This window comes from Spinacia oleracea, chromosome 3, assembly GCF_020520425.1.
Source record: "Spinacia oleracea cultivar Varoflay chromosome 3, BTI_SOV_V1, whole genome shotgun sequence".
NCBI lineage: Eukaryota > Viridiplantae > Streptophyta > Magnoliopsida > Caryophyllales > Amaranthaceae > Spinacia > Spinacia oleracea.
Genome location: NC_079489.1, coordinates 129,515,793 through 129,521,577, shown reverse-complemented (window position 1 = coordinate 129,521,577; position 5,785 = coordinate 129,515,793).

Here is a 5,785-nt window from a genome sequence, read left to right as displayed (position 1 = left end):
GTATTAATTATACAAGTTAATAATTCAGTGAGATCAAGTGAACTGTATGCCTAGCTAGAGGCCGCTTCAATTCAAGTGAATTAATGATATTAATCCACAACTTACTGTTGACTGAACCCGTAGGGTCACACAAATAGTACGTAAACGAATCAAGTATTTAATAGCATTAAATGCTCTATCTAATTGATATTCGGAATCGACGGATCTTGGTTTCAGTGGGAGATGAGATCGGCAAAGGCAAATAAATGAATCCACCGGACACGATGATATTTCCGGAAACGGAAATATAGATCGTATCGGAAATATAAATATTATCCAAGTCGTAGATATTTCCGGAAACGGAAACATGGTACGTATCGAAAAATATTATCGGAAATGAAAATATTGCCGAAATCTGAAATATTGCCGGAAACGGAAATATTGTCGGAATCGGAAATATTATCGGAATCGAAAAATAATTTCGGAAACGGAAATATTAAATATTCGTTCGAAACGGAAATTAATTCCGGAATCGGAAATGTTAAATATTGTTCGTATCGGAAATGAATTCCGGAATCGGGAAATTAATCGGAAGCGCGTCGTACGAATTAGCATCGGACGAGCTTGCTAGACGAAGGCCCAGCACGAAGCCAGGCCAGCGTCCAGCAAGCTAGCGCGCCACACAAACAGCCAAGACCACGCCAGGCCCAGCGCAAGGCCAAGCCCAACAGGCCGTGGCTACGAGCGTAGCCGCGAGCAGGCTGCGAAGCTCGCGTGGGCTTGTAGCTCGCGTGGGCCGAGGGACCGTGTGGGCTGTGCGCGGGCATGGCCTGCATGCTTGCGGGTCGTGCTCGTGTAGTGTTTGTGCTTCCGTACGAAACCTAAAACGTATGAGATTCGTTTAATGATTAAATTCCTAATCCTAATGGATAAATTAATTAATAAGAGTTCTAATAAGATTCTACTTAATTAATTCGTATCCTAGTAGGATTCGATTACTTTTTCCATAGCCTATAAATATGAGATCAATGCTCATAATTTAAAACGAGTTTTTTTTAAGTATTCAAAAGGTGAGAATTTTGAGCGAAAAATTCAGTCACATACTTTGCCCATATTGACCGAAAATAATAGTACCTTAAGGGCGATTCTAGGTAGTCAATCTTAAGGTGGATCCGGACGTGCTGTGGACTTTCTACGGAGGGACGACACTTGGAGTCCTAAAGACTTGTTCTTGTTCGGTTCGGGCGCAGCAAGGGAGGGCACGCTACAAAGAGTATGCATCCTAATTATGCTAATTATTATGTGGCAATTAATTTGGAATCCTGGCATTTATGGTTTTTCCGCATGATTTATATTCGTTTATATGTATCATAACCTAACACAGTTTGTGCACGGCCACCGCCGGATCAATGCCTGGCATCTCCTCTACCGTGAAGGCGAATATCTCTTTGTATTCTCTTAGCAGTTGTACCAGTGCCGCTGCCATGGGGTCGTCAGGAGGAATTCCAATGGGAACTGTTCGAGACGGGTCCGCTGGGTCTAGGACTATATCATAGTGCGCTCCCACCGGCTCAGGACGTCTGTCCGCATTATGTGCCATAGGTGTCTCTCTGAGTTTACGCTGGCTTTTCAGTGGTTTCAACTGTTCGTTTTTCTTTGGAGAGGCTCCCCATGCTGGCGGTTCCAGTATTGATAAGTAACAATCTCTGGCCAGCTGTTGGTTTCCATAGAGGGATCCAATGCGTCCATTGCTTCCTACGAACTTAACTAGTAGTAAATGGGGAAAAATCACGGCTTTTAGGTCATTGAGTACTGGACGGCCGAGTATGATATTAAACGTGGTGAGGCTTGCTACAATCGTAAATCGGATGACACCTTCTTTGGTCACTGGAGGGGTGCCAATGGAGACTAGGAGCAGGATGGAGCCAATTGGGCGGACGATACTTCCTCAAAATCCTATTAAGGGCCTGAATACTTTTTCTATTGCTCTGGCATCATGCTTCAATTTTTGCAGGCACTACAGGCTGATTATGTCGGACGAGCTTCCCGTGTCTACCAGTACTCTTTTCACTCTGAGATTAGCCACCTTAATCTCCAGGACCAAAGGATCATCATCATATGGTGCTGCCGCCTTTCGGTAATCGTCTTTGGAAATTTCTACAGGAGGTAAATCCATTTGCGCGGGGCAAAGATAAGACGAACCTGATTGCCGTCCTTCTTTACATGGTTCTCCTGCCGCTATCCCTCCTGATATCACTGCAACGAATCCTTCGTCTGAATAACTGTTTTTATTGGTGGGGAGACTCGACTCTTCGCTTGCATTTGTCAAACGGATGTACTGACGTAAGTGTCCTTTAGCCGCGTAGTCATTCAGTATCTTTCTCAACATCCGACGGTTTTGAGTGTCGTGCCCCTCTTCTCTGTGAAAAGCGCAGAACGGGGCATTTTGTTTCGAGGCAGCCTGGCGTCGGGGGGGCCGCTGCTCTATTCCCAGATTCCGTCCCTCAGCCGAGAGAATATCTTCAAGAGCCGTGTTGAATATAAAGGAGTTTCTTGCTGACGGCTTCCTTCGTTTCCTTTTTACTTCAGTGCCTCGACCACTTTTTTCCCGGGTGATGTTCACATGCCGCCTTCTAGAAATCATGGGGGAGTGATAATCCCGGGATTCGCAAGTCGTCTGCCGTGAAGATAGGCTCGTCCGCCTTCCCGGACGCTCTTCTCTTACATGCTGACTTTCCTTCTCCGTGCGTTGTCCCTTCCGGGGTGGATCATGGTCATCTGCTACTGGTTCCACCACTCTGCCGCTACCCTGCTCAGGGTTGGCTTTGCTGAAGGATCTGGTGATTTCTTCTTGGAGGACGTTCTGAAATCCCTCTTGCCATTCATCTGCAATGTTCTGATGGAGATCGTATAACAAGTACCGCAGGGACCTCGCGGAGGCAGGCCGGCTGGTTGCGGCGTCACAATGATTGCTAGTCTTGTTTTTAACAGGGAGCTGCCCTCCGTTGGTAGGAGACCGTGCTCGTTCCCCTGATCCCCCGTTGTGCTCTTCGCCCTCAGATTGCAGTTCGGCCATGACATTGTACCTCCCCACATACGGCGCCAAATGTTGTGGGATCTTTTACGGTGATGATGTGTCACGCGTTCCTTGGGGGTATCAAGTATGAGCTGACACGAACCCTCTGGCAACCTACAAAACAAGAATATTCCCGTAGAAATATTCCCTCCGATGCCTAAGTAACTATAGGCTAGAGAGAGAAGTAATTTAAGAGAGAAGGCAGAGCAAAGATGGTTTTAGGTAGGTGGGAATGAATTGATTACCCCTTACCTTGGGATCTGAGCTATTTATAGGGCTAGGGTTTCTTGGGAATTGATCCCTCAACCCTAGCTGTGGGATGCGTGCCCCTTGGGGATTTAGGACACGTGTCTTTTGGCCAACAATTATGAGCCTTTTACAAATTGGGCCTGGCTTCTCAGAGAAGGTGGGCTTTCCAATAATAAGCCTTTGCCCTTATTTCGTTTAAGTACCAAGGTCTGGGCCTACTTCCTGGGCTTGGGCCCATGAATCGCCTGGGCCGGCCTATATTGGTCATTCTAGCTTTTTTGGGCCTTATGGTGGAGATATTCAGGCCCACATCAATTCGTTTCATTTACTATACGATTAGATTTGCGCAGGTTTAATTGTATTAGTCTAGCAATATTAGGTTAAGATTCGAGAGATGCAATTTGATATTTAGGCTTGTTTCAATAGGTAGAATTGGGATTAATATGTAGCGAGAGCCCGTTAATTCTAAGTCTATGATTAGTATCGATTCGAGAGAGCATGCTAGTCTAATTAACTGCTTTATTGATTATTATTGATTGTTTATCATTCTGGATTGTTGTTCATTGGTGAACCTATGCCCTAGACCTTTTAATATCTGAATTCCTCTTTGTTTAATTATTGTCGTAGTTTTAGTTTACAAATCAACCAACTTTGTTGTTTGCAAATAGTCTAGACCTTAGTTTTAGTAATAGAAAGAACGCCTGTTTTCCTGTGGATACGATCCCTACTTCCCTTACTATCTTGTTAGTGGACTTAGGTGTATCTTTGATTAGGTGATACGACTTTAGCCTGTCACTGATCTGGCGCCGTTGCCGGGGAAACGGTTTTATTTTCTGCTATTAATTTTGTAGTCTAGTTTATTTTATTGAGTCTCGAAGAACTTCCAGTTCTTTGAGACCACGTACATATTTTCTTTTCTTTAGTTTCTCTTTGAAAAAAAAATGGATTATTACTCTTTTCCAGTTCCTCTTTGTGAATCTTTTGCAGGTACTTGCTGTACTTACAAAGAAGAGGTGAATGCTTTGCAGAGAGCTCTATATGGTGAAGAGCTTGTCCACCATGAATGCCAAAAGACAGAGAGAGTTATTTCATTGATCATTGAGGTTGAAGAATCAATAGTCCGCAAAAAAACTTCCATAAGGAGAGTATGCCTACATTCTCTTTTCCTTCTTTTTCCTATTCTTCTTTTATTATTGTTTTTTTTCTTTTTGTTCTTCTTCCTTTAGGCATCCTACTCCTTACTGGCATAGAATTCGTTCGGACTTTATGCAAATGTTGTTGTTGATTATCGTGCATGTCTTCTTGCACGAAAGATGTGCGAGTGCGCGCGCATGACAAGCTTATGCGCTCGTTGGTTGGTTATTTACTAACCAATTGCTCTGCGGGAGGCACATAAGAGTTTGAGCCGGAGGGGTTCAATGAAGATTGAGACCCTCGATATCTACTCTTTCAAGCACTGAGGACATTGCTGAGTTTGGCTTGGGGGAGGTATGTGTTATTTCTTTCTAGAGTAGTTTATCGCTTTTGAAAAAAAACGTTCCGTTGAATACATAATCATGCTTCCCTATGCCCCTTGATTGAAAATTGTTTTGATTCTTGGTTTTTGATGACAAGCAATGTTGATATGTTGGCCATGATTTGACATTTGACAACTTTGATGCCTTGACATGAGTCAACTTTGACCAACTATTTGTGGACTTGGTGCTTGGCTAGTTGATTTGGTTAGGAATGTGTGATAACTTCATGTTATGTCATTGATTTTGAGTATTGGTTTGCAACTGTTAGTAATGTTTTATGGCTCATATATATGCACATTGAGGAGGACGAATGCGTTTGTTTTCTATTTAGGTAGCCTTCAGATGAAATTAGATACATTTTTTCCCTCTTTTCTACCTGTAGACACCTACTTTTGTCCCCATTCCCGAAAGGGAAGGTTCGATGATGAGAACATAAATCTCCACTTGGCAACGCATCTCCTATAAAATAACGAATCTCAATCACCCTTTTCATTTCACCCGAAACCTGCTTTTTATAGGGACCTGCTATTTATGGAAACCTGCTAAAAATAGTAACTGCCGTAATGGGTAGTTGTTAAAAGTGGCAAGTCATAAAAGATAGAAACCTGTCAGAATTAGGTGTTGCACTCCAACATAAATCCTAAATGAGATAGAAATTACAAGAGGAATCCTATTCCCAATATGATTCGAAAATAAGAGTTACGTATTAATTAAAATCCTAACGAGCTTAGAGTTCGTAACGGGCCCATACGCATTCCGTCATAAAGTTAAAAACGCGCTAAAAGACTCGAATAAGTCTCAAACACTCCGGATTCTAAGAGTCCAAGTCTGACAAAGAACTCGGCCCAAACATCATTTTCAACCCACAGGCCTGGGCGCTGGAATTGCCTGGATCCCATTTTCAACGCCCAGAGCTGAGCGCCGAAATCTTTAACGCCCAACCCTGGGCGCTGAAAATACCTGG